Raw genomic sequence first — 23,210 nt, forward strand, 5'->3', positions numbered from 1 at the left:
GTCACAATGTGTAAAACGTAAACCATTATGGGTCAAAGTACGACATACAACAAGGAGCCTTGGCTCACATGATATATAAAGGGTCCCAGAATTACTTGACGTGTAAAATAATTCAAACAGGGAAAACATACGGCCTACTCTATAAAAAAAAACACTAAACGAGAAACACAAGTTAATGAACCACAACAACAAACGATATAACCACTAAACAACAGGTTACTGACTTGAGACAGGTTGAAACGAACGCAGCGGGTTAAATCGTTTTGACGAGCGCCAACCTTCACCCTAGTAACTTCAAATCTGTATTATCAAACGCATTATTATAACTTTTTCTTTACTAATGTCTGCTTGTAATCATTATATGTAACATAGTCGAAAGTTATTGTACTTAATATATGGGATGGTATGAATTTTAAGAGATTTCAAAGAAAGCAAATAATTTTTTTTTGCAACGCAAAAAAAATTTAAGTATTGAATGGTGCTAAACAAATAAATATACTCTGTTTTCAAAATTATTTTTAATTACCCAATAATACAAGTAATCTATCATATTTTAAAGCGCACATTGTTTGCTTAATTTTAAAGATTTCAAGGACATTCAGAACAAAACAAAAATTTGAAAATATAGTTAGAGTTAGACGTAAAATTAAGACGGTAACGACTTTAAAAAGAATAGCTTTGTTTCTGGTGATATCATATCTCCCTATCTTTGAATAGAAAAAAAGTGACTTCTTTAAATGTAGTTGACTTAAAAATATACCTACGAAATATACTTTAATTCATACTTTGAAGATATATCGTTTTGTTGTAATGCGATATTAAGATGTTATAAAAAAGAAGATCATTGCCAGTGAGACAACAACTATCCACAAAAGACCAAAATGACACAAACATTAACAACTATAGGTAACCGTACGGCGTTCAACAATGAGCAAAGCCCATACCGCATAGTCAGATATAAAAGGCCCCGATAAGACAATGTAAATCAATTCAAACGAGAAAACTAACGGTCTTATTTATGTAAAAAATGAACTTTTTTCGAAGCATGTCACAGACAAAATACCAACATTCAATACGACATGAATTTGGTAAGGGGGGGGGGGGGGGTATTTTCCAGCAGCATTCTGTACCAATTTTAACCGAAAACCGAAGTTATCCTTCCACCCTTTTTATGTTAAAATTAAAGTTAAAAAAGGAAAAGTGAGAGTTTAACTCCTCAAGGATTACGAATTTAAAACTTCAAAATAAATTATTATTATGAAATGTTATTTCAAGGTCGTTTCCTGTTTGCAGTCTGCAGTTGTAAACCACCAAGTGCATGTAATATGCATGTAAAGTTTGAAATTTCATCTTTTTAAAAAAAATTGCATTCATAAATTTAAAGAATGAATTCAAAAGAATAATTATATAAAAATTCTATTTTTTAAAGAAATAAAGTACTGCATTGTGATTAGGTAACAATTTCTAAAAATAAAACTTGTATACAATATTTTTACTTTTAAATGATTTTTAAAATTTATCATTTAAATGGATACGTTGCACAATCAAAGACCGGTACAAACAGACATAGACTAGGAAGACATTAGTTCTTAGAACTTATTTATATAAATAGTTCATGGACATTTAAAAATCACACTCTGAGAAAATGACTGATTCGGTTTTTCAAAGTTAAATAAAACGTTGTTGTCACATTGATAATACAGCCCAACATGTAAGTAAATAATTCTTAAATTTCTTCAACTATTAAAAATAGTAATAACTTTTTTCAACATTAGTGTTTAGGTTTGATAGTTTCTGTTTGTCGAAATTGATCATCACTTAATGTCTTTAATTTCATAGTAGTCGACATGGTAAACACGTACAAATGATTTAAAACATGATTGCTTATACTATAGGTATTACCTAGGTACTTGGGGGCAGAACAATTTGTTTTGCCCTTTCCCTTTTTTCCAAAATCCGTTTATTTTAACGTTTTCTATTATTTTCAATTACTTTCGAGTTTTTTACAGGTTTACTATCCACAGCAGTCACTCATAGAATAACGGGATTTTGGAAACATGAGGGAGGGCCAAAAAAATTGTCCTGTCCTCAAGTCATTATGGTATATATAATACAATACTGAATAAAGTTTTGATGAAAAACATCGATATTAATAGACTTCCTAGTAATAAATAAAAACCTATGTTGACCGTATATTAGTCAAGAATTCTGTAGTTACAGACAAATTTGAAACTTGATAAAAGTTTTAATTTTCACTTTTACTTGTTATGTTATATCGACCCGAAATGACAAATGTAAAATAATTCAAACGAGAAAACTGCCTGCCTTATTTATGTATAAAAATAAGAACGAACAAGAATGTGTTCAAATTACACGGATGCCCCACTCGCACTATCAGTTTCCATGATCCATGGACCGTAAAATTGGGTAAAAAAATTATTTAGCATTAAAATTAGAAAGATTATACTAAAGGGAACATGTGTACTAAGTTTCAAGTTGATTGGAATTCAATTTCATCAAAAACTTCCTTGACCAAAAACTTTAACCTAAAACTCCCATTTTCATTTTCTAAGTTCAGAGGACAGTAAAATTGTGGTCAAAATTCTAATTTGACTTTAAAATTAAAAAGATCATATCATAAGCAACAAGTGTACTAAGTGTTCAAGTTGATTGGACCAATTTCATCAAAAACTACCTTGACGAAAACCTTTAATCTGAAGTGGGAGGAACGGACGCACGGTACGATGAACGAACAGAGCCACAGACCAGAAAACATAATGCCCCTCTACTATTGTAGGTGGGGCATAAGAACTAATATGTAACATATCACCAAGCGAAAACCATGCACTGAATTGCAGACTCCTGACTTGCGAGTCGACAGACACATACATACAGAGTGTGGCGGAGTTAAACATGTCAGCGGGATCCCAACCCTCCAGAGGCAGTGGTGTAAAATTACAGCATAAGAACGAACTATCAAAATCATTTGAAAAGGCTTATCTCATGAGATGGATGCAATTAAAAATATTTCAAAGAGACTATACATTGGAATCGAGGATCGTCACCATTACACTCTCAAAGATCAAACTGTAATGTCGGCCGTCTACGATTTTAGTTGAATTATAAAACAAAATAGTCAAGGATGAAAAAAAGCATTCATCGTGGTTTGATATGAGGCCATGTGTAAAACATAATTTCAGTGTAATGATAACAAGCATCTCCGTTCATTATTGAAATAGTTTGTTTATAGGTTTGCTTTAGGTTGGGGTTTTGATTTAGACTTAAAGGGGATTTTGGTGATAAGTTTCCTTTTTTCAAAAACAAATATACTGTAAGTGTGTTGGCCATGGTTTGTCAAGGGAGAGTGACCTTACAATAGTTTTTTAGGTGGGCAATGGTGGCCAGTTGCAAACTGTTGCGAGGCACAATGTCTGTCCCTATCCAACATTCTACTGTCTGTTTACTTTGCTTTATATCAAGATTGCCTACAGCTAAAAATCATCGTGATATTTATAGAACAATTATTTGGTAATTTATTAACTCTAAGTGCAATAAATAAACATTCATGATGCACTTAGCTGTAAGAGAAGAAAACAATTTCACAACGATAAGTGCTTTCCCTTTTTTACAACATGACTTCCGTTTTATGCATGGATGTACTGTATGACACTCAGAAGAAATATTTTAAGTGAATTTCGTTTGATTATTAATTTGCATTTCATTTTAGAATGGATATAAACATATTTCGTTTTTGAAAGAAGGCAGCAAGGTCACTTTCGGTAAAGAAAAAGGTAAGAAATTTGAAATACTTCGATTTGTTACATGTACAGTAATTAGTTCTTATATAGTGGTACGCAAATTTAGATTCAGTAAGTTATTAAAGGTTTTCGCTTCTTTAAAATATTAAACATTCGACTACATATATATAAAACATACTATATATCTTTATTACGAAAGTCTATATAAACTATAGGTATACAATTATATAAACATCAATAATACATATAATACATACATAAACACAGACTATGTGACAGCAGAAGGTGTTGTAGTAATAAACACACATTATTTTAACATTTCAGAGCTAAGCTTAAAAGATCTAATTATAGATTTACCTAAATTACACAACTCTTTTACATTGTTAGTACTCATTAGTTTAATAAATTTGTACATCGACGGTTTTTTTTCTCTCCATAAAATGGCTTAATATAAATTGTTATAAAACCTTGAAAACGTGGATATTTGAGGATGAAATGAAACTCATCCTCTATATCATTTTTACAAAAAGTACATGATTGTTCTATTATTTCTTGTTATACCATAAAATCTTCCATTTTCTATATATAAGCTAAGTTGATTTGTGGCTACTTAATCTTATTTTCGTTATAAATTTTGTTGTAAACATTTGGAATTGGTTTGCATAAATAAAATGGCAGACAAAAAATATCTAACATATATCTATAATTAGAACATTAGGGTATGTCAAAACTACAAAAATCTGTAGGTTAAATTAGCTTTTTATCATTTTTTTTAGCCTCGAAGATTTAAAATTTGACATAACGTATATACAGACATTTGACCTTCGAGAAATAACGTAATTTCAAATTTCAAAGCAAAACTCTTTTCGTCAAGTTTATAACTTTTCTAAAGGACATTTTAGCATGCAATAATGAATAGAAGAGTTTTTGGAAACACATTTCCTTTGAAAGTTACGAATTATAAGAATTTTTTTTAAATCTATGTTTACAGAACTGTATTATTTAAAACTATAGGCCATCAAAGGTTATCGAAATGATTTAGAATTGATTTACTATGAATGGATCGAACTTTCTATCGTACTTTATTTAACTATATTTTGTTTTTACAAAATTTCTAAATATAGTAAACTTTAAGTACTTGAGACCAAATATCGAGATTAAAATATTGCGTACTGTTTTGCGAAATGAATACACTAGGTATCGAAAAGGTAACATTGAAGCCAATGAGTTGTAACGCTAAAGGATGCATTCAAATGTTGTGCAAATGGATATCTCCACATTTCTTGAGATTAACCAACATTAAGACCAATACGAACATGACGAAGGAAATTGATAAATCAAGTTAATACAATTTGTTTAAATAAAATTAATGCTTGACTTATAGGTTGTCCTGATAGTTCATAATTTGAGTGTGATTCCCATTGCTATAGTGTATTTGTGGAAGAGAAAAAAGTGTTGATTTGTGTTCTTTAGACCGAAAACCGAATCCAAGGGGAGGGTGTGGGACAAATTTGGTTGATGATTAAATAGGGAATGACTGTAGCATGACTTGAGCGCTCCCCTCCCCCTTTTTATATCAGCCATTACAATTATTTGTAAATGTATGTGAATTTGTCGCTCCTGTTACGCAGGAAATCTGCGTCTGAGTGTATTTTGAATAAACAGTTAAACAGTCAATCACAATCAGTTATGGATCCGCCACTGGTGCTTCTAAATAAATTAAAATTAATCGTTTTGTCAGTAATGACTCAGAACACCAAGCAACTACTTTACATAACCGCCTATACACCAACAAATTATTTAGCGATTCGCACTATCCGTACACTGTAGTGAGGCATATGTTTTCACTTTTACAATATACAATTTTAGAAAGAAGGATCTAGCAAAAAAAAATACTGTGGCAGGATAAATGTAATATGTAATTATCTAGTTTTAATTACTTTTAAAACAAACTAGGATTGTTTACAAAAGTACATCACTTAAACTGCCATACAGATTGCAATGCAGTTTTTACTATGACGTAATTAGTTTTTTCCTGAATACTACACCAACATGTTATTTTAAACATGTACAATGAAAGTTTCAAGATTTTGCGTATATGCAGCAATTCAATTAATTGGCTTTCAATTCAATTCTAAGGTTGCATAGCCAATTAACAGGATATATTTTAAACCGAAACTGCAAAGTAGTTTTCTTCAGAATCAGATTCAAAATTAGATTCTAAAGTTAGCATATTTTGATTTTAAACAAACTTGTACAGTACTGTACCTGAGTCATTCTATTTGTATGTGTCATTTGGGCATTTATTAAAGGCGATCTCATTTTAAAAGCGGGATTATATAGGGCAAAACTTGAGGGATGGTAACAAAAACATTTAAATGAAAACAAATTAAGATTAGATGCAGAAACAGAAACGGTTATACAGTGGGTTTTAATTTGAGATCCTGTGTTCTTGAGCTCGGTAGGGGTTTCCATCTTTCTTGCATTGTGTCCGAAATGAAAGACATGCAATACATTTTTATTTGTTGTTTAAAAAAAAATATTTTAAAAGTACATTATCACTGAACTAGTATATATTTGTTTAGGGGCCAGCTGAAGGACGCCTCCGGGTGCGGGAATTTCTCGCTACATTGAAGACCTGTTGGTGACCTTCTGCTGTTGTGTTTTTTTATTTTGGTCGGGTAGTTGTCTCTTTGACACATTCCCCATTTCCATTCTCAATTTTATTACGTAATATCCAAACCCTATGGACACTTTGTTTCGAATATGAAATCAAGGCATCACATTTTAGCGCACCTGTTCAAATATCAAATTATTCTAAACAATAAATTACGGCATTATATTTTAATATACGTGTCGTAATATCACAATATATACTAGTAATTGCATCTGTTACTAGGTTTTACTTCGATATGTCATTTATTAGATTTCTATAGAACTCTCTAATTTTTTTATTTTTTTTTTATTTTACTTCATAAATTTGATACGTATATGTTCACCAATAACAAAGTATATGACAATAAGTATTACGACAAGAACACGTAAAGATAACACAAAATCGAATTTAATAAACCAAGATGATTTCGAAACATTCAACAATTATCTTCTTTTTTTTCAATGATAATTTGTGTATTAGTCTAAAGTTAACGTTGATTCTATAATCTTATTGGTTACGCTGTAACGAACAATTTTCTCTGATATAAAGATAAAACTTCCCTTTTTTTTTAACAAATTAAATACTAAGTGCAACAGACGTACGGTACATGAACACAAACATATGACAAGGATGTTGCCATTTCCGCATGCAATTGTATGGAAGCCAGCACGGGACTTAAGTAAATAATATCATATCGTTATTATAATGTTTATATCGTTATTTCTATATATTTTAATCGTTATAAACATCGAGATAACGATGAAGATATATTAACATGACGATATCACAATTTAGTTATATCGAAATAAGAGATGCATGTGTATATATTGAGATAAAGATATAAATGTTATTTGTTTAGGTCCCTGTGAACTTCCGTTTGATTTAAAGATATTTGCTACCTACATCCACGAGGGTCTTTTATTCATTTTAAAAAATCAAATGAAGATTTACGTGGAAAATACAGACAAAACTAATTAGATCAGATTATGCATAAATAACGTCCCACAATCACTTACGGATTTTTTTATGATGTTAGCGGTAATTAACTATTGAGTAGCCTGCTTTCATTCTGATGTATTGAAAATTTCAAAAGAAGCTGAAGTTGGAAAATATATTTATTAATTCTAACCTTAACGCCCTCTAAAGTATTATCTAATTAGGTAAAACATCTGCTTTTAATAAGATGCTGGAGATTTCTATTTAAAGCCACCTACATCAGCTCTGAGAACTTTGATCAGAGTCTTACAAACAATTTGTGTTTTGCTAGTCTAAATGAAGTAATGGAGATACCGTTATTGACCACATGAGTCTGTCCATCCTTTGTTTGTGTTTTATCAGTAGTAAACACAGTTTTTTTATATATTTCGTTTGGGTTTTAACGCCACCTTAATGCACCGGTATGGGCTATTTCGTATCGCAAGTTTTTATAGGTGGAGGAAGCCGGAGTACCCGGAGGACAACTGCCAATCCTAGTCGATAAGATTGAAGTCGAGAGCACCCGCATGAGCGGCGTTCTACCTCACAACCTCAGTGTTGACTGTCTATAGTGACTACTTAGACCACTTGGCCACTGAGGCTCCTGAATATAAAGAGTAATACGCTCTTGTCCACTCGTACTCAAAACAGTGTGTATAAGTTTATAAGGGATAAAAATATTAATCATTTTAATTTTTTAATAACTATAAGAAACATATCATTTCAGCCCAATATTAATAACACCAAAAGTCTTCGTCTAATGAATGCTTATGAAATGGGCTAAGTATGGTCACATTCTGGATGTGTCTATCTCAACCCAAGGACTTTTAATTTAGTGGATCGGACGTTGATTTCTTTCTGTTACATTGTTTTATGCATAAATCAGACAGATGTTGTCGTTTTTTAGGTTTTTTTGGGGTCTTATTGTCGGGCTTTTATTTTTGTCATGCCGAGATCTTATATATCTTGCTATATACGATATGGTATTTGCTCATTGTTCAAGGTCGTACGAGGACATATAGTTGCTACATTGTACGTCATTAGATATATGTCGTAAAGTATACTTGTCTCACTGGCAATCATACTACTGTAACATTTTGTTATTTTTATATCAAAACAATAATTTCAAATTTTGAAAAAAAACGTTTAATTACGGTAATTCAAAGAAACTTGCATTTAGTGTTAGTTTCATTTTAAATAGTGTATGCATGTGATCATTGGAAGTTTACAAAAAATTAATAACAAATTATAAAAAAGTAAAGTTATTAAGTACATCGTATAAATAAAATACCCTTTTACTTGCAATTGGTTTTAAAAAAAATGCTTATTCATTTTAAGAAATTCATTCACCGCTGAAGAGGACTGTTTTGGGAACTTAAAGGAAGAGATTTAAATATGAAACTATTTTCGTAAGACGACACAAATTAAATTATGATTTATATAGAAATTAAATATTTTGAATAAATCAACCATATCTGACTTGTATTAAGATATTCAACGTTGGTCTTGATGGGGAAAAGGGGGGGGGGGCTATCAAATAGATATTAATGGGCAAACTTATTCAGCATAAATGGCAATATAATTAAAGAAGAGAGAAAAAGAAGTAATAAATTAAAAATAGAGAAAAACAGGGGGTGCTTAAATTTAGTAGAGAACAAAATGGACTGAGACTCCTATAACAGTATAATTTAATTTTGGATGTAACGCGTCTTGTGATTGGCTGACGTTATTTTGTTATGACCTATAGACATAATTTAGTCGCGTTATTCAGTGTGCACCAAATTTTTTATGTTATTTCGTCTTAGACAGAAAAAATATTACAGTCATTCCTTAAATAGTACCAGAAAAAGTTAAAAAAAAAAATTAAAAAAAAATAATTAAAAAATATGAGGTCCCATCCAGACCCTCTTTAGTCATATTTTACGGTGTCATTATGCAGCGATGATATGCAACATAAACTTATTTATAAACGTGTTCATAATTTTAAGTGCAGTCACAAAAGGTTTAAACCGAATGTGACGATAAAGTTTGTAATTTCATCCAAATATGAAGATACTCAGTATTGTTAAATATACAGTGTGACACTGTGAATGTTTAATATGATACTAAAAATCACACCTAATATCTAATTTACTCAGAGATTTATTGCTGAGTAATTATACATATTGATATTCAGAATACTGGGAGATCTAAACAGTTGTTTGTTTTGAATATATTTATTTATAGTGTATTGGGAAAACAAGTTGCATTACTACTAATACCAAACCCTTTCCACTTTTCGGGTGCTGCCTTGTAACAGCATATTAGCAGAAAACAACTATTTCAAAAATGATGTGAAAGGAGGAAAGAAAATATCATAAAAAAATGGCATGATTGTAAGATGGTATTAGAAGTTTCTGGTCTGCAAATCGTAGAGAAGTGTTCCAATTAAAGCAACATTTTAAAATTGCAAATCTATTTTCTCCGCTTAAAATCCTATTCTTACGTTATTTTCTGCTCTTTGCTCGATCTGTTGTGACTTTGAAACATTTCCAATTTCATTTTCTATTGTATTAGTAAACAATGTAAAATTAAAAGGTTCGTCTAAGGACCTATAGTTTAAAGACTGATTATCATCATCGACCTTTTATCAAATAATCAAAATCAATCTGACACGATTATTAAAATACTATACATGTTATTGTATACATGATTCACGACAACAGATGGACAGTGACCACGAAGTAACATGTAAGTAAATAGACTGCTCTTTATAGCTTGTTGTTCGGTGTGTGCTAAGGCTCCGTGTTGAAGGCCATACATTGCCCTATAATGGTTTACTTTTATAAGTTGTTATTTGTATGGAGAGTTGTCTCATTGGCACTCACACCACATCTTCCTATATCTATGAACACTTCTATAATTTAGAATCATTCATGATAAGAAAATGCAGCATTTTGTATTTCGTGATAAAGAGTTTGGGGGAAAAGGAAGAGACTTTGAGAGAAGGGGAAAATCAAAGAGATTTATTTAGATTTAAAAAAAATCATATATTTTTTATACCTTTGTAATATTATCCTCTCAGCCGATACTTGAAATACGAGTAGACTTATACTCTGCTAATCACGACAACGCGTGCAACTTCTTGTTCTTAACCATAATTAGTCAGTTGTAATAGACCACTTTCGAGTTCATCCGTCACCGGCAAAAACTCGTCAATTATGCACGCCTTTATGACGTCATTTACCAGATAGAGGGGCTCGCCTGTATCCCTGCACTATTTACGTTGATCAAGCGTCTTGGTGATCGTCTTTGTGCAGAACTAGAAATAATGGTTGCTCTGTAGGTACTTACTGACAATTCCCTAATGACAGCAGTGTTGATTGTCAATTTTGAGAATTCAATTTGCCGAATAATTCGTACAATATAGAATTATAGTTTTCCAACCACTCGCTCAACATTGGAAGGAAGTGACGACGCCCCTAAACGCACAAATGACGGTGACAAAGGCGCGTATAATTGACGAGTTTTTTCCTGTGACGGATGAACTCGAAAGTGGTCTATTGCACTTACGTTACGACAATAACGGTTGATGATTCAAATGCGGAAATCATGTAAAAGTGGGTTGACATTGTATAAGAATGCATACTAGTAAAAAAATTAAATTCCGTCCGGCACATGTCTGTTTGATCCGTAATGAGGAAACATTTAGCGTGCACTTGTGTGACAGGAGCCTATAATTCAGTGGTTGTCGTTTGTTTACATTGTACTAGAACACACCCGTGATATCGCGGGTCCGTGACTGAATTAAAGTATATAACTATGCGCAAGCCTTATTTTAGTATTAGTATTGTCATCTGATAAAGTCATGCCGATTAATAAGATACACAGTTTTCTCTGCTTTCAAATCTTATTGTTTGAACCCGTCGAACTGGAACTTATCAATTGATCCTGGAATGTAGTATTTTTTAATCAACAGCATTGTCCTATATTAGTTATAAATAAAGTTGAATTGTTTGATTCTCTGTTTTACGTCATGCCCGCTAACAAATTGAAAACTGTACCTATACGCCTTATTTTTCAATCCAGATTTTTAGTATTCCTATGGTTATCTTAGAAAGTCTTACTGATTAACATACTACAATAGACCTGTAACAATTTGATAATTTAGTAGTGTCAACCCTGTGATTATGACCCGTGTATATAGCATATCAATCCTGAATAAGCATATTAATCCTGAATACACCGTTTGTTGGTGCGCCTGTCAGATGCGGAACATACAGATAAGGTAATAGGTAACAGGTGAATATACTATTGGTATCGGTATCGGACTCGACCCGGAACTTCTTAATTATTGGCAATATTAATTACGTGGAAAACAAAAGGGCCTGGAGTGGTGTAATTTTTAATCTACACCTTTGTACTATATTAGTTATATATAAAGTTGAATTCTTTGATTCGTCGTTTTAACGTGATGACGGCTGAAAAAATTGGACCTCGTAATTTTAGTATTATAGATGTGTTACATATTTGTTATTCGTTCATTTTTTTATATATAAATAAGGCTGTTAGTTTTCTCTTTGAATTGTTTTACATTGTCATTTCGGGGCCTTTTATACTGAGTGACTTTGCGGTATGGCTTTGCTCATTGTTGAAGGCCGTACGTTGACCTATAGTTGTATGATTTTTTTTTAGCCATGGCATTGTCAGTTTATTTTCGATCTATGAGTTTTGAATGTCCCTCTAATATCTTTCTCTTCTCTTTCGCATTCGAACTTAAAAGGTAACAGATTTAAAAGATGGTCCATTGAAATTATATTGTGCTGTATATTGCTATTGACAAAAGAAAAAATCGATAACTTAAATTTGATGAAAACGCGAAAAAGACGTAAAACTGAAACATATGTAAACGAGTAGGAACCCATTTTTATAGTTGCAACACTCACAAACTTAGCAGTTTAAACATCACAAGTCATTCAATGCGTTAGAAATTTATTTCTCTACAGCATGCTATGCCTTGAAACCTTTCCAGTTGCACAATTTTGTCTGTACTCACAGAAAATTTTGAGGTGAAAATGCAGCCATTTTAGACGATGGGTCCACATGAACCTTAATGTTTGGGGGTACACGGAAAATATTATCTAATTACTAGTAGTATATGGTTTCTAATCTGTTATTAATTCGCTTAATATGAAGTATTAGCTATTTTGTCTGTTCCTAATATTTTTCTCCCATCATTTTCTATTCTGTATCTCCCATTCAGACCCTCAAATGTGAAATACAATGTACTATGATTTTCATTTTATGAAACAAAACTCTCCATTGAATAAAACATTTGTACTTTTTGTATAGAATTATAAATACAAAATGTATATATAAAAGAATAAAATCATGAGAGGGAATTATTTAACTTCGTCCTAGTACCCTATTTCATATATTTTTTCTATTATTCAATATTTATTACAAAAAAAGTAATCTGTAATTGAATCTTTTAAAGTTGGAATTGTTTTTCTATTTTAACTTTTTATTTCTACTCGGTAATTTGAGCTCTGATTGCGATATCATTGTTTTCTCTTAGATTTAATGAGATGCACTGATATTATTCGTTTCCAAACATAATTGAAACAATTATACTAAAAAATGTATGTGTCTCGAAGGGATTTATCATTATGTCTGTAAAAAGTGAAATATGAATACCATTTAAAATTCTGTAAAGTAGAACAAAATTTGAAAGCTGAAAATTGTTTTTAACACACAAATCTTTTAAACATTTAAGAGATAATTGAGTGACTTAAGCTTTGCATTGAAAATGAAATCTATACACCAATACTTTGCAGTACATTTCACCTATTGTTTACTCCGTAATAACAAATTGCACTGCATTCGATTCATAAAACACATTGTGTTTGACTTCAATGTTCAAATTTATAAAAAAAATAGTTAAAGCTGCAATTAAATTGAGTAGATTTTTTTTTTAATTTTAACGTACCCTAAATAATTGCTCCCATTATTATTGTTAACTATTCTATGTACGAAATGTACTACGTTTTGTCATGCAGAATGTATAATTGCTCGTACTTGTTTGGCTTTATAAATATTTTGATATGAGCGTCACTGATGAGTCTTATGTAGACGAAACGCGCGTCTGGCGTACTAAATTATAATCCTGGTACATTGTTTCACCTTTGATAACTATTATTGCACTGCAATAAAGTACAAACAAGTATTTGGTGTAGTTTGACCGGTTACCATGGTCACCGAAGTACCCAGGATATCAACAGCTCAGAAGTACCGAAGTACTGACTTGATTTACCAAAAAACTTTTCTTCAATAGTCAGATAATAATTATAATCGATAAAGGAGCAACAATTAACTTCACGTAGGGGTGGGGTGTTTTTTTTCTTAAAACAGTATTCTGATCTTAAATCTGATGAAAACAATATTGTTGCCAAGCTGATAATAACACAAAATCGGATTCTAGATTTCCCCAATATCTAATAGTGTTTAATATTGAAAAAGGTAATTTGATTGGTAGCCTTGAAAAACTAAAAAAAAGTTCGCGAAAAAAACATTTTCTGACTCGGACAAATAACCATACATACCCCGCCTTTTTGAATTTTAATGGTTGCTCTCTAAGATTCAATAACTATTAGCAACACGTATTTTTCTGATTATTTATTTTTGTAACCTTGAAACCCTTAACCCGATTTTTACATAAATGAAAAGCATACCTATATATCGTATTTCGTGCCAATTTATTATAATAACATCTAAATAGATATATATTTTTGCTAATTGCAAATCACGTAATTTTCTTGTTATACATGTAGCAAAAGTTTATTTGTATTGAAAACATGTAAATTTCAAATTAATCTAAATTGTGTGTTCCAACGTCAGGTAAAATGCTCATGATGATTCATTATAATCAGCAAATTCTCTGAAAGTACTTTTTATCTCTGTATAGATTTTTCCACGAAACATGTAACCTTGTAATCATCCATTTTTTTTAGTGACTTGATTATTTGTATTGTTACGTGTACTCTATATATACACTTCTGCTAGAAATGTCTATCTTGTCCATGGTTGTCTAGTAATACAACCGACCTCTTCATTCGTCACAACTCGGTCGATTCCGTACCTCTATCGCGAGAAGCAGAAACAACTGCTATGTGCTACTTCAAAATCTAAGATGGAGGAAGACACCCAAGCCACCTTAACGTCATTTCCGTTTGAGCTATATATGTCCGTCGTTAAGTTGAAACACATTTTGCCTTTTATAGTTGTGACTGTTTGTTAAGTAATTGTAGTATCCCACACACAATTGAGAACTGCAGAAGTGCAAGATTCTTTCGATATGCCACGAAACATTTTTATGGCATAACACATTAAACAGCTTTATGTTACAACTCTTCAAATAGCCAACGAAGAAAGGCATTCGCCAATTAACGAAATCTTTGTTTTAATATAGCCTAGTTGGTCAAACGGTATATGGAGCTGTAGCCACAATATCATAGAGGTATGGGTTCAAATCTATGAAAATAAACAACATTTTAAAATTTTTACTTTTATCTAAACTGAAACATTACATATAAGAATAAAAAAGACTGCTCATACTTTCGTTCTTAAATATGTTTATTTCAAAGACCTTAATGAGATGTAAAGGGAATATCGTAAAGTGTTATAACGATTGTGCTCCACAGACAACACATTGATTTATATTAAGATATATTATCGAATACTAAAATTTAAAGATTTATTCTACTTTAAAACTCCAGAAAATCTTTCTAGCCAAAGTGTTCTAGATGTTACCAAGTTGGGGTTTAATTCACAGACACGGCAATTTTCCGGGTTGGGAAATCCACAATTTATGACATTTTTTTTTCTATTAGAAAAATGTCATACATTGTGAGTTAAAATTTTGACTGGTGAGTGAATCGGGAACTTTGACCTTTTAAATTCGTTTTCTACTAGTATCAGCAAAGCTGCAAATCTAAAATTGTGAGCTACACTTATGTTATTTTGGTTGCTAGCTTTGTATGTCCAGGAGAACGTCTGTCGTAAATCCGTTTCCTATCTTGATGCATATATACGAATACAATAGCCGTTAGAATGTTATACAATACACAAGTTAGTGTTGCCATGGTAGTCACGACTGTAGATGACCTACTTTGTTCACTGGGCCATCGAGAAACCAAAGAATTTCTTGAACTTTTGTAAATCATGACTAATTTAGATTTCAAAGAATTCTTATTAATTCAGGACCTACATTTCTTGGAAGGTATTAAACCTTCATTTCTGTTATCAATATACTTAATCATAGATATTTATAATGGACCGTATGGTAAAGATCTGTCGAAGTTAAACAATTGTCTTAAGAAACGTAGGCGGGGTTACAAAGAAGTATAAAATGTATGTTGTCAAGGATTGTGTTAAGTTTTGTCAGGTTAACATTGATTTTTCTCGTATGACCTAACGGGCTGACACATTGTCTAATTTTCTAGTCTGAAAGTCCCAAAGACTTCAAATTCGTTTCGGCTTATTGCTTATCTTTTGTTCGTTTCGATACATCTCTTATGAAGCTGTACTGATCCAATCTCTCATGCAGAGTTATCGGTCCTTGCTGATTACTCTTTATAATATTGGTACTGTTTATCTGATCTCTCTGGATATAAATCCTTAAAATCCAAGCATATAAACGTCCATAGTAATTATAAAGTTTATCTATTTTGTATACAAAATGACGTGGATCCTATTTTGTACAGTGACTAAATTATCGATACAATGGTATTTAACAATGTGCAGATGGGATCAATTCTATGAATGTTCAAAACTATAAATATACATTTGGAAGTCCTGAACTACAGAAAATATTTAGGTGACTAAAGATATATAGATTACTGTATGGATTTTTTTAATGAAATGCACGATTTACTATTTCTAAATATCATTTTAATTTGGTACGTTTTACATACTGTCTTTGATTTCTGTAAGTATATTTATATTATTTTTTAAAAATCAATTCGAAATGATAAAACATGTTTTAGTTGTATTATTCAATCATAATGATGTTCCTAATGAAAAAGAAATCTGGCAATTTTGTTTAAGATACATTTTTTGTAATCGATTCACAGAACTGACTTGTTACTAAATGTAAGGGAGCAAACAGTGTTTACTTACTATAATGTATATACAGATACACATTTACATTTAAAGATAAAATTGAGAATGAAAATGGGGAATGTGTTGAAGAGACAACAACCCGACCAAATAAAAAAAAACAACAGCAGAAGGTCACCAAAAGGTCTTCAATGTAGCTAGAAATTCCCGCACCCGGAGGCGTCCTTCAGCTGGCCCCTAAACAAATATATACTAGTTCAGTGATAATGAACGCCATACTAATTTCCAAAGTGTACACAAGAAACTAAAATTAAAATAATACAAGACTAACAAAGGCCAGAGGCTCCTGACTTGGGACAGGCGCAAAAAATGCGGCGGGGTTAAACATGTTTGTGAGATGTCAACCCTCCGCCTATCCCTCTAACCAATGTAGAAAAGTAAACATTTGGATGGGTTCATGTTGCCTATTCTTTAGTTTTATATGTTGTGTCATGTGTTCTATTGATTGTCTGTTTGTCTTCTTTCATTTTTAGCCAGGCGTTGTCAGTTTGTTTTTGATTGATGAGTTTGACTGTCCCTTTGGTTTCTTTCGTCCGTCTTTTATAACAGAGAAAAATTATTACGTGAAACAGAATCCTGAACGTCCGGAAACATTTATATGCTACCAACAATATCATATTGAGATTATTGTCTTACCTTTGTAGCCTGTTGGTTAATATCTCACTATTATACGTGGCAAAAAATTGATTCTAAACCTGAATAACCATTTTTGCTAGAATTTGTCAATTATTTATTTTAAGAATGAATGAAATAGCTTAGCAATGCTACTCCAAAATTGTTTCCTGGGGGCATGTTAGTGTAAGGCCCTTGTCTCCTCCAATGAGCATAGACCATTGACGAATTGAACTCCCTCCAACTCTATTAATCGCTAATGTTACTAAAGACATCTAAATTGTTCTCGTTGTACACTGTATCTCTGTTTAATATGGCGTTGAACGAACTCAAAATGAATATATAATTCTTTATTTGCCAAAACAAACCCAAACAAACATAATGAAAACTCGACAAAATTATAATACGCATGTTAAAAACAGTTATTGTTCTCGTTTCCTCAGTTCTAATGACTCTTTAATAAAAGACAAAACTGCTCATCATTTGGTGTTCAATAACACGAGTTTATCAGTAAAAGTAAGTGCATTAAAATTGACATATTTTTGTATACAATATTTTAGAAAGATTTCTCTTTTATTTTGATTATTTTTTCAGTTAAAGAAAATGAATAACATTGTCCACTACATCACGAAAATTAGTACTTCTTCAAAATAACCGAACTAGCAAAAGGTGAAATAAATTGAGGTCCGAATCAAATCACCTTGTTCCTCAACCCCAAAGAACATTAACCCTTAAACATGGAAACCAACAACAAAGCATACTCATCATATACAATCTTGTACATGCATATGAGACTGTGTTGTGGATGCTTTTTGCCGATTAATATATTCCCCCCTTTTCGTAATACCTGTAAGGCTGTTTTGTAATCACGATGTTGAATTATAAATAAAGCAATTGCGCCGATTGAAAAAAACAATCGTGTATTAAATAATGCCGAACATCTTGAAACTATAATAGTGTAACTATCCTTCATTCCGAATCAAATTGTACTTTAACAAATTTTTGATGGAATTACGAACTTCAAGAAATGAGATCTATATTTCAATTTAGAAATGTGGTATGCATATGTAATTAAAGTGTTAAACCAATAATAAAGTGATGCCTTGATTTATTAAGACATAATAGTTTCAAGTTGCATTTCTGAACGAGTTTGAAATTAACGTGCATCTACTCGTGCACGTGTTTACGTTACGTTCTTATTTTTTATAAATTGTTATTTTAAATTACTGAAAACAGAGTAATGAAAAAAATTGTTCGCTTTAGATTTTTTTCCTGTCTTTTTGGTGTTCTTTGTTTCGCTTAATATCATTGTTTAATTAAGTCTTTAAAAGGATTGACAGATACCAAAGGGACATTCCTAAAACTGGGAGTGATCTCAGGTGCTCTGGAATGGTAAGCAGGTCCTGCTCCACATGTGTCACCCTTATTACAAGGAACTATATATATAGACTAAGGCATATCAATTTCTACAAATGAATAAATCTTTATGCTACAATTGTTTGCAAGGTGGATAGCATGACCAGTTTCGAAGCTTTGAAAGACGTTCAAAAATCATGATACACATATATATATGTCTTCCGGAGCACCTGAGATCACCCCTAGTTTTTGGTGGGGTTCGTGTTGTTTATTCTTTAGTTTTCTATGTTGTGTCATGTGTACTATTGTTTTTCTGTTTGTCTTTTTCATTTTTAGCCATGGCGTTGTCAGTTTGTTTTAGATTTACGAGTTTGGCTGTCCCTTTGGTATCTTTCGTCCCTCTTTTGTCATACTTATTTTTCGAACGGAAATCTTATCATATAAGAAAAAAACAACCTTGGGAACATTATTTCACACATTCTATTATGTTTATGATTTAAAACGCAATTTCGCGAGTATTTCTGCTTAAAATACGACTGTTACTTTTTATCTATTATTTATTTGATTGTTAATTCAAGTTGTAATTGTAATAATTCACCGACTCCTCTTGTGAAGCTAAATGATTGCTTCCTAAAAGATTTGAAATCAATCAGCAACACGTTTGTTTTCGGATTATTTACTTTCGTACTGCCTCTTGAAACCATTATCTCCACTTAAAATTAAAATATACTTATGTATCGTATTTCGTGGCAATCTATAATTAATTGATAATAGAGCATTGTATTACTAACGGTTAATAGTATTAGGACAAATGTACTTTTCAAGCTTTCAACATTTTGAACGATCCGCGTATTACATTTTTGTCATATATAATTACGTATACTTTTATTAATATATCTTTAAATGCTTGTGTTAATTGAAAAATAAATAATTTATACTATTTTTTATTACGCAATATCACAAAAAAATATATCTGGAAGTTCATAACAAAAAATATCCTTTTTGCTAAATGCAAAGTCATATATAATGTTCATGCTATAAGTTTGTTTGAATTTAAAGCATGTAAATTTCAAATTAATCTAAAGCTCATAATGACACATGGAAAGTGCTTTTTATATCTGTACAGATTTTTCCACGAAACCTGTAACCTTGTATTAATCCATTTTTTCTCGTGACATAATTATTTGTCTTTTTACATGTACTCTAATTTGATGTATACAGACCTGCTAGACATGTCTATCTTATCCATGGCTGTCTAGTAAAACAAAAGTCTTTTTCATTCGTCACAACTCGCGACTGATTCAATCAAAGAAAGCTGAGATCAATCGAGGTTAGTTGATTGACCACTTCTCGAATCTCGTCTTACTAACGTTATGTCCATTTTAACCATTATTAGAATATCGGTCATAAAGTTGAAACACAATTTACCGTTTATAGTTGTGACTATTTATTAAATGTAGTATCCTACAGGTACACACAATTGAGAACTGCTGAAAGATAAGATTCTTTCCGATATGCCACGGAACATTTTGATGGCATAAAACATCAAACAGCTTTATGTACTATGTTAAAACTCTTAATAAAGTCGACGAAGAAAGGCATTCGTCAATTAACGACATCTATGTTTTAATAGAGCCTAGTGGGTTAACGGTATATGGCACTGTAGCAACCATGTGACAGAGGCATGGGTTTAAATCACTCTGAGGATCTAACACAATGTGTAAAGGTTTACTTTTATTTAAACGCAAACATTTAATATAAAATTAGCCGGACCGTTCATACTTTCGTTCTAAAATATGCTTATTTCCTTATTGTTAAGACCTTAATGAGATGTATAGGAAACACATTGATTCAAATTAAGATATATTATCGAAATACTAAAAGTTAAAGATTTATTATACTTTATAACTTCAGAATTCTTTTTTAGCCAAAATGTTCTAGATGTTACCAAGTCGGGGTTTAATTCACAGACACGGAAATTTTCCGGGTCAGATGTTAAATTGGGGCCAAAGTTATCTATCAAAAAACTGTCCTAACTTGTTAGAGAAAATTTGACTGGTGGAAAGGGAACTTTTGATCCTTAAATTCGAGTTTTACTAGTATCAGCAAACCTGCCATTCTAACATTGTGAGCTACATTTATGTTTGTTTTGTTGTTGTTGTTGATACTTTGTATAACCGGGAGAACCTCTGTCGTAAATCTGTTACATATCAAGACGCATAGACGAATAAAATAGCTGTTAGAATGTTATACAATATACAATTTAGGATAGATATGTGTACAGGTACATTGGCGCAAATAAGGTCCAAATATTGGTGCAATTGATACATTTGCAAAACAAAATTTGGCGCAAATAATACTCCTGAAAAACAATAATTGGCGCAAATGGATTGCTGTCATTTAGTGTTGACATGTAGTGATTACTGCAGATGACCTACTTAGATCACTGGGTCATCGAGACCCAAAGAATTACTTGAACTTTTTGTAAATTATAACTAATTTCACGGTGGGTATGGTTGTCCTGCGAGAGAACGTACTGTGCTGGTGATTTGGTCCTGACGGGTGCTGGTGATCAATCAAAAAATGTAAACAAAGTCGAAGATGATGATTTTTGACGTTTTCACTCATAAAAAATTAAAGAAAACAGTTGAGATTTTTCAATTTTGTTTCTTATGGGTTCATATGTAAACCATTAAAAAGTTGACCCTCTAAACTGTTTCAGTAAGCGTAACACAAAAATGCTCATTTTCAGAAAATCTCGAACTGAAAAAATAAAATAAAAATGCTCATAGAGTCTGCTTTATACACCGCAATCCACACGACAAAACTATTTTGTGAAAAACATTGCAATTTATTAAAATTTAGCATTTTCTCAATTTACTTATGTCCTGATACTGTGCTGGTGGGTCCTGATACGGTGCTGGTGATTTTGGATAAGAAGTTGGTCATATTTGAAACAAATGTTACAAAATCAATCAAATTGGACAGATAATTGTTGTCAATAGGATCTATGACTCCTATTTTAGCTTTTGTGCATCCATATGACTGTTTAATATGTGTTTTCAAATGATCGTAACTTGTATTAAATAATTACATAAAAGGGCAACATCTTTCGTCCAATATCAGATAACAATATATAGTATCTAAAATAAGAATAGTTTTATTAAGATATTAAATGCCCCTTACATTGATGCTTCAACAATGATCAAAGCCCATGCCGCATAGACATGTATGTTAGCGTTCCACATACCCCTCCCCACTACCACCCAACCAACCCTCATCATTTCCCCCTTCATTGCTACAGTGGTGTACCAACACAACAATTTATTACATAAAATAATAACACAAAGACACACATTATTGAAAAACAAATGTTGATGAATATTGTTTTTCCTAGATTCACTCTTGAAAAATCATTTGGTAACATTTGGTCTTGTAAATTGTAATATGGACACCAGGACAATAACTGAACCTCACACGACCCCTCGACACAGATGAGCTTATAAATTATATGATCTTATAGCGATTCGGGTTGATAATCAGTTGAAATTAAGCCAGTTGTTTTTGTGTGTAGATTTGTATATTGTTTTAAACTGTTATGACTTTTTAAAGTTAAATCTAGGTGTTTAATCTAAGAATTTCTTTTTTAAACTTATATACTTGTTTTTTACTCATTTGGAAGTATGAAGTTACGAGATATTTTAATTTTTGAAATTGAAGGCACAATTAACAAAGCAAACCTTAGTTTCAAATACTTTTAAAAAGATTTTTAAGGATAATGTACCCTTGTGTTGATCCAGTGCTAAACATAACAAAAATCTCTGTACAAAGGTCTGTGAATTTTCTACAAAAATAGTGATTTTATTTTCACCAAATTCTCTTTTTCTACTAAATACAATAATGAACTATAAATAATAATGCTTTGCAAGAAGTTTCTCCTTGATACATGTATATGTACAAAATTATATCTCTATTATTCATTGTCTGTGCTGTTTTGATACTATTGCAGTTTGCACATTTTCGTTACTGACAGGACACAGGAAGGGGTCATAAACCATACACGAAAAGATAAAATATTGATCTAAGTACTTAATTTGCATCTCTGAACCCCATCCCCGGCTTGTTTTTTAGGGGGGGGGGGGTGTCTAAAAATGGTCGATTACAGACAGCCGAGTACGCATTTTACTTTCCAGGCGTGTTTACGTTGATTGTTAAAGTCCTGAAAACGGATAGATGGAAACAAAAATGTTTGATTTAACTGGCTTTAGATTCAGTTTTTTTAAATATAAATTAAGGCTACATTTTAATATAATAATACTAATAATTCACAATATAAAAAAATGCTGAAACAAAAATGGAGAAGTGAAATATCTTAGTAAGGAGTCATTACTACAGAGATGGTGTGTTTGACACACAAAACTTAAAAGCTTAGTGATATTACCAATATTAAAATAAAAGTGTATTGTTGTTGGGTATTTTTTCCATTTACTAATTTTCAATTATAATTAAGGCACATTTGATTTTTATTCATAAAAATATTTAAATATAGAAGTAGGACACATTGTTCACTTCCTCCCCTGTAATTCTTTATCAAAAATATTTATTTATTTTGGAATTTTGAAATGAAAAAACTAATAAAATCTTAGTTTTGTTAGTGTTCTCTATGTTATCTCGTCTTCATTCTATATTCTAGTCTG

At 31.5% G+C, this 23,210-nt stretch overlaps 1 protein-coding gene across 2 annotated transcripts in view; it reads left to right on the forward strand.

The window, feature by feature from the left end:
- Positions 1-23,210, forward strand: part of LOC134691325 (neuropeptide Y receptor type 6-like) — a 47,990-nt gene that overhangs the window by 3,642 nt on the left and 21,138 nt on the right. Inside the window, exon 1 of one of the 2 annotated variants that reach the window (XM_063551779.1) lies at positions 3,663-3,791. The exons of the other annotated variant lie outside the window; for it this stretch is intronic. The gene's annotated coding sequence lies outside the window, so the exon portion shown is untranslated. Of the gene's footprint in view, positions 1-3,662; positions 3,792-23,210 lie in introns of those variants that run through there. 2 annotated transcript variants of the gene reach the window in all.

The sequence above is a fragment of the Mytilus trossulus genome, chromosome 11, assembly GCF_036588685.1.
Source record: "Mytilus trossulus isolate FHL-02 chromosome 11, PNRI_Mtr1.1.1.hap1, whole genome shotgun sequence".
Classification (NCBI taxonomy): Eukaryota; Metazoa; Mollusca; class Bivalvia; order Mytilida; family Mytilidae; genus Mytilus; species Mytilus trossulus.